This window comes from Portunus trituberculatus, chromosome 10 (genome assembly GCF_017591435.1).
Source record: "Portunus trituberculatus isolate SZX2019 chromosome 10, ASM1759143v1, whole genome shotgun sequence".
Lineage (NCBI taxonomy): Eukaryota > Metazoa > Arthropoda > Malacostraca > Decapoda > Portunidae > Portunus > Portunus trituberculatus.
Genome location: NC_059264.1, coordinates 5,296,583 through 5,306,582, shown reverse-complemented (window position 1 = coordinate 5,306,582; position 10,000 = coordinate 5,296,583). Strand labels below are relative to the sequence as shown.

Sequence of the window (10,000 nt, the reverse complement as noted above, 5' to 3'; positions counted from 1 at the left end):
TTCCCCTCAGTACCAAATATTTTTCCCTCCGTTTCTCCCCTCATGTGGCGCAATACATCAAAGGCTTCAGAGCTTCAGTTGCCACAATGAAGCAGGGAAACGAACCAGCGAACCACCGAGTGAACCAGGGAACCACTGAACCATCTCCTCCAGCTCCCTCCTCCCCGAACCAGTATATTTATGTTCAAGGCTTCATTATCTCGCTCAGCATTCTAGCACACTGCTTCGCTTCTAATAAGTCTTGTGTGTGTGTGTGTGTGTGTGTGTGTGTGTGTGTGTGTAATAAGTACTAATACAAATGAAGCAACATCAACATTATTTGCAACAACAACAACAATAGCAATAACAACAGTGATAAGGATGATGATGATGATGATGATAGTAGTGGTGATAGTAGTAGTAGTAGTAGTAGTAGTAGTAGTAGTAGTAGTAGTAGTAGTAGTAGTCGTAACAGTAATAATAATAAAAATAACAATAATAATAATAATAATAATAATAATAATAATAATAATAATAATAATAATAGTAATTTTCTTTTTTATTTTTTTTTTCTTCTTCTTCTTCTTCTTCTTCTTCTTCTTCTTCCTCCTCCTCCTCCTCCTCCTCCTCCTTCTACTCTATCTTCTTCTCATCTTATCCTTTTTCTAGTTCTTGTTTTTCTTTTGCTTCTTTATATTACCTTCTACTTTTCTACAACAACAACAACAACAACAACAAAAACCCTAATCACAACACCACCACCACCACCACCACCACCGACTCGTCTTCATCACGACATAAGAAGCTTTCCCCTCAATGTGTTCCCCTCAAATGACCCTTACTCCCCCTTCCTGTCATTGTCACCGCCGCTAATGAAGGGGATCTCACAACCTGCGCAGAAGTATTAGCGTATCAATGAACTTGCGCAGGTGTTGACAGTGTTGCCAGACGGTGGGTGATTGGTGGTGATTGGCAGTGGTGTGTGTGTGTGTGTGTGTGTGTGTGTGATTATTTTCTCATTTATCTCCTTATCCTTAACTAACATAACTTAACCTAACTTAACCTAATCTAACCTAATTGAACCTAACCTAACCTAACCTAACTTAACCTACCCTAACCTTTTCATTGTATATTTTTTTTTGTGTGTTATTTACGTGTTATTTGACTTTTCAGTGTGTTTCCTCTCTTATTTTCTGATTTAAATGAACTTTTCAGAATTATTTGAAGTAATTTTTTATTTTTTCACGTATTTATTTTCAAGTATGCATTTTGTACATGTGTGTAAATTAACTGTTTAGTATGATATTGTTCCTTTTGTATTTATGGAAGCACGAATCTCTCTCTCTCTCTCTCTCTCTCTCTCTCTCTCTCTCTCTCTCTCTCTCTCTCTCTCTCTCTCTCAAAACAAACACACAAACATGCTAAAAACACCAACAATGACACATAGAAGACCACTGTCACACACACACACACACACACACACACACACACACACACACACACACTTCCCTTCCCTTGCCGTGTGTCCCTTAATTTACATGGGAAGCGAACCCTGCCTCCCTTTGATGGTTCCCCGCTGATCGCTGTGACAGGGGATGGGGGGAGGTGGGAGGGTGGCTAGGGGACAGGAGGGGGACACAGTCTCAAAGTTTAAAGTCGCCCCCCTTCACTACAGCTGTCAAAGAAAACGGGGGATAGTTGCATGATTAGAAGAAGAAAGGAAGAGTAGGAGGAGGAGGAGTAGGAGGAGGAGGAGTAGGAGGAGGAGGAGGAGGAGGAGGAGGAGGAGGAGGAGGAGAAGGAGAAGGAGGAGGATAATAGAAGTGATCAGGCTTTGTAAAAAAAATATTGGGGGAAGATGGAGAAAGAAGAGATGGAGAATGAGAATAAGGAGAAGAAAGAGGAAGAGGAAGAGGATGAGAAGGAGGAAGATGAGAAGGAGGAAGAGGAGGGGAGGAAGAATATTGTCTTGATATTTGACATGAAACATATATGCTAATGGAGAAAGTGGAGGAGGAGGAGGAGAAGGATGAGGAGGAGGAGGGGGAGGAAGGGAGGAGGAGGAGGAGGAGGAGGAGGAGGAGGAGGAGGAGGAGGAGGAGGAGGAAGATGATGAAAAAGAAGACTCCCTTTGATGTCAAGATGCAACACAATTTCTGATACAACATACACAACACGTTGGTAACAAAACACACACACACACACACACACACACACACACACACACACACACACACACACACACACACGCCCGGTAGCTCAGTGGTTAGAGCGCTGGCTTCACAAGCCAGAGGACCGGGGTTCGATTCCCCGGCCGGGTGGAGATATTTGGGTGTGTCTCCTTTGACGTGTAGGTGGTGTTCACCTAGCAGTGAGTAGGTACGGGATGTAAATCGAGGAGTTGTGACCTTGTTGTCCCGGTGTGTGGTGTGTGCCTGGTCTCAGGCCTATCCGAAGATCGGAAATAATGAGCTCTGAGCTCGTTCCGTAGGGTAACGTCTGGCTGTCTCGTCAGAGACTGCACCAAACAGCAGATCAAACAGTGAAACACACATTCATAACACAGCGAAGTATCAAAAATAAGGAAAGGTTTGTTTAGGTTAGGTAAGGTAAGGAAAGGTAAGTAAAATAAGCTAAGGTAAGGTAAGGTAACGTTAGGTAAGGTAAAGTTAGGTATGTTGAGATAAGATAAGCTAAACTAAGGAGAGGTTAGTTCAGGTTAGGTTAGGTAAAGTAAGTTAAGGTAAGGTAACGTAAGGTGAGGTTAAGATATGTAAGGCACGGCTAGGTAAGGTAAGGTAAGCGAAGGTAAGACTGAATGAAGTTAGGTAAAGTACGGTAAGGTAAAACTAAACTAAGGTAAGGTGAGACAAGATGATGTAGAGTTGTCTAAGGTACAGTAAGGTAAGGTGAGGTACGGTAAACACTACACCTTGTCACTTATGCTCTTAATGTGTATACGTTATGTGATACCAAGTCACTCAGTCACCGAGAGAGAGAGAGAGAGAGAGAGAGAGAGATGAAAAGAACGAAGGAGAGAAAAAATATACATAAATACATAGATAAAAGGAAGAAAAATAGATAAATAGAAACACAAGTAGATAGAAAGCCAAGACAAGTAAATAGATGAAAGACAAAGTAAAGAGAAATAGAGATAAACATAATTGAGGGAAAATAAAGAAGACAGAATAATGGAAAACAACGGAGAGAGCACAGGAGAGAAAATAAATGAAGGAAGATAGAAGTAAGAAAGAAGGGAAGATTGATAGAAGGAAAGGAGGAATTACAGAAATAAGGAAGAAACGAGAGAAAGACAAAGGAGGGAGAAGAAATTAAGAAAGACAGATGGAAGGATGAAAGTTGGGGAAAAAGTAGAAAGGAAGGAAACATTAAAAGAAAAAAAGAAGAGAAGGAGAGATAAAGAAGGAAAACATTAAGAAATATAAATAGCAAGACACGTAGAGAGAGAGAGAGAGAGAGAGAGAGAGAGAGAGAGAGAGAGAGAGAGAGAGAGAGAGAGAGAGAGAGAGAGAGAAAGGCAATTACACAAACAAATATTACAAAGGATTATACCAAGACAACCTTACAACACTGAAAATAACACAGCATACACACACACACACACACACACACACACACACACACACACACACACACACACACACACACAACACACTCCACCAAACACAGCACAACTAAACCACCATCATAACACACACACACACACACACACCACACACACACACACACACACACACACACACACACACAATCACTTACCGCCTTATCCTGCAAGTGACGAACCACACAGGGCAGTTTAGCAGTCTTTCCTCCTGCACCGTCACTTCAGTCTGTCCCACACCGAACCTTGGCAGCCCACGCCCGCCGAAGCCGCCGCCCACGCTGCCTGCAACAACACCACCACCTCAAACACTTCGTACACTCTTGGAACACACTTGCAATATTGCCACACGAACACTACACCTTGTCGCTTGAATAGAATGCTGTGTGTGTGTGTGTGTGTGTGTGTGTGTGTGTGTGTGTGTGTGTGTGTGTGTGTGTGTGTGTGTGTGTGCGAGGAAAAGAGTGGATGGATGCGTGGGTGAAGGAGATGGTGGTAGGGAGGGATGCAGGGAAGGAGGGAGGAGGGAGGAGGGATAGGAGGAAGGGAGAGGAGATGAGGGGAGAAAGGAGAGAGGAAAGGAGATGAGAGAGAGAGAGAGAGAGAGAGAGAGAGAGAGAGAGAGAGAGAGAGAGAGAGAGAGAGAGAGAGAGAGAGAGAGAGAGAGAGAGAGGAGAGAGAGAGAGAGAGAGAGAGAGAGAGAGAGAGAGAGAGAGAGGAGAGAGAGAGAGAGAGAGAGAGAGAGAGAGAGAGAGAGAGAGAGAGAGAGAGAGAGAGAGAGAGAGAGAGAGAGAGAGAGAAATGAGTTGTAGTTCAGAGTGAAGAAAACAGAAGAAAACGGGATTAAGATAAATAATAATAACAACAATAACAATAATAACAATAATAATAATAATAATAATAATAATAATAATAATAATAATAATAATAATAATAATAATAAAGGTAACGACAGCAGTACTAAAACTATTCCCTATAACACACACACACACACACACACACACACACACACACACACACACACACACACACACACACACACACACACACACACACACGAAATCAATTAACTAATCAAATTAAAACAAATCACACGCACTAGCAAAAAAAATGCTAATTACTAAAACACACACACACACACACACACACACACACACACACACACACACACACACACCTACCCCGCTTCCCCCCACCCCCGCTACCTCTCCCTCTCAATATAATTAACCTTCACACACTCTCCTCTAAGCTCACTGTTTACCTGTTGACCTCACCCCCCCAACCCACATCCACACCCATCCTCACCCAGGTGTTCCCTCACTCACGAAGCGCCACCTGTCCTTTGATCCGCTAATGTGATGACAGGTGTGTTTGGCAGGTGTGTTTGGAAAGGTGTGTTTGATAGGTGTCTTTGGAAAGGTGTGTTTGATAGGTGTGTTTGGAAAGGTGTGTTTGAAAAGGTGTGTTTGATAGTTGTGTTTGGAAAGGTGTGTTTGGAAAGGTGTGTTTGATAGGTGTGTTTGGAAAGGTGTGTTTGGAAAAGTGTGTTTGGAAAGGCATGTGTGACAGGTGTGTTTGGAAAGCTGTGTTTGGAAAGGTGTGTTTGGAAAGGTGTGTTTGTGTTTGGAAAGGTGTGTTTGGCAGGTGTGTTTGGAAAGGTGTGTTTGGCAAGGTGTGTTAGGAAAGGTGTTAGGCAGGTGTGTTTGGCAAGTGTGTTTAGCAGGTGTGTTTGACAGGTGTTTAATATCTACCTGTTAATATATACACCTGTTAATTACTAACGTTTATCCCTTGTTTTATTATTATTATCACCATTTATTCTATTTTCTTGGTGTTTATCTGTCTGTTGTTGTTTTATTGTAAGTTTTTTTTCTTGTTGATTTTTCTATTTTTTGGTTTTTCCTTTGATATTTATTGTTTCCTTATTTATTTATTCATTCATCTATTTATCCATTCATTTATTTATTTACTTATTTTCCTGCAAGTATTTTCATTTCTTTCGTCTATCGTGATTATATCTTGCTTTTTTATTTTTATATTTATTTCATTATTTATTTTGTTTTGTTAGTATTTTCGTTTCGTTATTTTATTTTTATTTTTTAGTTTCTTTTTCTTTTTATTATTAACTTTCGTCATCACCTTTGCTTTCATGTTATTTTTCATTCTTCTTTTATTCTTCTTCTTTTTATTCCTTCCTTGCCTCCATTTCTTACATATTCATTTTTTTGTACACTTTCTCCACTTTTTCTTCTATTTTTCTTCACTTCTCTTTCTATTTAGCTTTATTCATTACTTTTTATTTCTGCTGCGTTTCATTTATTTATTTTTGCATTTTTGTTTTTTTTCCTTTTTTTGTAATCACGCCCAAGAATTTGTATTTTGAGAACCCAAGGAGAATAGAACATAAGCATCCCTTTTAAAACACTTCAGGAGGTAAAAATCTTCTGTGTTCTAATCTCTCTCTCTCTCTCTCTCTCTCTCTCTCTCTCTCTTTCTCCATTTCTTCACTTATTCTTCTATTTTCTTCACTGCTTCTCTTTCTATTCCACTTTATTCATGTTTTCTTTACTATTTCCTTTTTCTTACACTTTTCATTCCTATTTTTTTTTCATTGTTTTTACTTATTCTTGCATCTTTTTTTTTACTTTTTTGTGTCTTTTCTCTCTTTTATTTGTCCTTGATTCACCTAGCTGTTAATTACTTCTGGCTTCCATCTGTTGCATTTGCATTTCTATCTTTTGCTTTTAATATTTCTTTTATTCATTACATTCTTCCTTTTATTTGCGATTTTAACTCTCTCTCTTTCTCTCTCTCTCTTTCTCTCTCTTTGTTATGCATTTTTCTTTATCTATTTTTTTCTAATATTCTTCACATATTCTATTTATTGCCTTTTGTTTCTTTCTGTTTTTTTTTCTATTTATTTTTTCGAAGTATTCTATTTGTGAGATTTGTATTGCTACATTTCTCACGTGTGTATTTTTTTTTTTCTTTTTTCTTTTTAATTCTTATATTTTTCTCCCTTCCTTTGCAATATATTCGTTTTTTTTCTTATTTTTCTGCCATTTTCTTCCTACCTCGACTTTTTTTCTTGTTTTTTCTTCATCTTATTAAATTTTTGCTTCACCTTCTTCTTTTTCTTCTATATTCAATTTCATCCTAGAAACATTTTGCTATTTTTTTTTCTTCTTTTCTTCTTCTCTTCTATTTTTTCTTGACCATATCCCCAAATTTTTCACTTATTGCAGTTTACATTATCTATTCTTTCATTTTTTGCTTTGTTTTCTCTTTTATCATGTTACTCTTTGCACATTTTTCCTTCCTTTCCATTGTATAAATTTTCGCATGTATTCCTTACCTTCTTCGGCAGCATTACTCTTCATTTTTTCTTTATTTCTTAGTTTATTTTCATCTTTCACTTTGTCTCTCCATCTTTTCGTTAATCCTTTTTATTGCATTGCTTTTGACATCTTATTTTTCTTCCACCTCTTTCATCTCATACTGTCTTTCACACATTTTCGTTAATCTCTTCTATTATCGTCCAAACTATATATTTTTTTTTCATCTTTCAATGGACAAATCTTTATTCTCTTTAAAATTCTCTACAGCATTTCTCCTCGTCCCGTTTCCCTTTCTTAATCAACAGACAAGAACGCAACCAAGTAAACGTAATCAAGCTTGTTAACTCCTTCAGCACCATGATGCGTTTTCATATTTATTCTGCTTATTACTGAGGCCCTGTGGTGTAGTGGTTAGTACGGCTGCCTCTAAATCAGCAGACATGGATTCGATTCCCGTCGGGGCCAACGAAGAGTGAGCACTGATTCTATACAGCTTCAGAAACTCATGTGGGGAATTAAGACAGTGAAAATTATGGCCATTAATCTTCTGACCTCCACACACCCTTCCTAATGTAAATAAAATCGTCTAGTCATAACCAAAACTCAAGGTGAAAAATAAAAAGATACGATGAAATGAGTTCTCCAATACAATGAAATAAGACTCAGATTGTTAGTGCTGAGTTAATACGGAGCCTCAAAAGATCAGAGAAATTTACAGATGATAGAATAAGAATAGCAAAACTTTATAGACTCTCACGTGTTGGTTTGATGACTTATTGCATTTTCTCTTGTGCTTTTTCAATATTCTTTTGCTCTATGTAATGTTTACTAGAGTGTTGGATGCAAGACACAACGAAATGCTTAGAAACACGAGGAGACCTTGTTATGCTTTGAAAACCTGACAAAGAGATGACACGAATAGCCAGTAATGATGTTAGTGGTACCGAGCCAATGGGAAGCTTTAGAAGTTACACAAATTTATAGACAAGTAGGAAAGATGGATATAAATTTGCTATACTTTATAAAGGAACTGCCACTTGTGTAGTTAATTGCTTCTTGCAGCTTCCCACTTGTTATTGTGATAGATGATAGAAACTGACAGTTATTAGAAACCATATTGAGAAAACACACACACACACACACACACACACACACACACACTAGAATAGAAACCATTACTAACACCACCAATGAGAGACTAGCTTTAAAATAGTTATAATATGTCGAATGTAACTTTAGCAAAGGACAATGCCAGAAAAAACCTTTTGCGTCACACTTCCACAACATTCTAAAGTATCTCGTTGAAATTACACGGATTTGTAAGGAGGTTTTTACGATTCTAGTGACGAATCAAAAAAGTTCTTTACATAATTAACTGCAGAAGCGCTCTTAAGAACCTTGCCAATCATCTCTGTGGTCTTTAAAAATAATCGTGTGTGTGTGTGTGTGTGTGTGTGTGTGTGTGTGTGTGTGTGTGTGTGTGTGTGTGTGTGTGTGTGTGTGTGTGTGTGTGTGTGTGTGTGTGTGTGAGAGAGAGAGAGAGAGAGAAATTTGTATCCATGCTTCAGAATACAAGACAATAAGAAGCTTCAAAAATAAAATAAACTTGCAAATACTCTAGAGAGATGATTACAAAACAAGACACACTTTACACAGAAGCTCCCAAGTGTACGAGTAAACCTCATCACATCTTCTAATGCAGGTTTCTCTTGTCGTTTCAGAATACGAATAAAGAATTTCAAATAATAAAAACTAAGCTTGTAAATATACATGATGGATGAATACAAACAGACATACTTTACACTGTCCAACTCCCTAATGCAAGAGTTCACCAGTAGTCTCAATCATTCATACCTTCCTCTGGTAAACTCTGGAACTCCCTGCCTGCTTCTGTGTTTTCATCTTCTACGACTTGACTTCTTTTAAAAGGGAGGTATCAGGACATTTGTCCCTTACTCTTGGATAGCTCTTAATAACTTTAAGGGAACTGGCAATACAGTGGGCCTTTTTCTTTCCATATTTTGTTGCCCTTGGACAGTCTCCCCCTTTGAGTAAAGGAAAAAAAAAGAAAAATAGAAAAAAAAACTTCCATGTGCATACCTCACAACATTTTTTTTTTTTTATGTAAGAGGGAAAACTAGCAAGAGCAAAAAAATAAATATAAAAAAAAAGGGCCCCACTTGAATTGTAGTCTCCATAAAACAACCTTCTCGTGTTCTTAGACTCAAAGGATCGAATGTAATAAACAAGTGGAATCGGAGCAGGAGGGAAGGGGAATCGTTTTAAATCAGCAGTAAATCGAGAATGAGTGAGCGTGAGAATGAAACGTGACCAGGTGTTACGTGACTAAGGCAAGCGCTGAGTCCCGCCTTTAGCATCGATCTATTGAAAATGTTGCAGATGTTTTAGTGAGAGTGATTAAAAGGCGGAGCGTGTTAATGCCACGTTGTCCACCTGCGAACACTATTGTACACGAGAGAGAGAGAGAGAGAGAGAGAGAGAGAGAGAGAGAGAGAGAGAGAGAGAGAGAGAGAGAGAGAGAAAGAGATTACAGGAGGAAGCTCCGTGGCGGACAGGTGGGCACGAAGAGGTGGTGGGGCATTGTGAAAGACCAGCAGGGTGAGGAGAGAGGCGCCAGCATCTCATCCCTCTTGCAGGAGGATGGCAGTCTGGCCCACTCAGCACATGAGAAGGCCAACCTCCTGGCGAAACACTTTGCTGTAAAAATGAGCGTGCCCGACCCTGAGAAGACACCACCAACGATGCCTCACACCATAAAGGACACACTTCTGGAAGTTAAAACGAGTGAATCCGAAGTGAGGAAAAAGCTTCTAGAAGTGGATGAAAATAAGGCGACAGGGCCGGACAATATAAGCCCTCGCTTGCTCCGTCAGTGTGCTAATGAGCTGGCGCGACCACTCGCCTTACTGTTCACTCGGTGTCTCGAGTCCGGCACGTGGCCGGCAGCCTGGAAAACGAGCAATGTAGTGCCAGTTCACAAAAAAGGAGGCAAGAACCAGTGTAAAAACTATCGCCCTGTGTCCTTACTGTCGGTGCTCAG

At 39.3% G+C, this 10,000-nt stretch overlaps 1 protein-coding gene across 2 annotated transcripts in view; it reads right to left on the bottom strand.

Moving 5' to 3' along the window:
* The window catches only part of LOC123501820, a 112,378-nt gene that overhangs the window by 32,690 nt on the left and 69,688 nt on the right, over positions 1-10,000 (bottom strand). For both annotated transcript variants that reach the window (XM_045250849.1, XM_045250848.1), the window contains exon 2: positions 3,760-3,886. The gene's annotated coding sequence lies outside the window, so the exon portion shown is untranslated. The remainder of the gene's footprint in view (positions 1-3,759; positions 3,887-10,000) is intronic.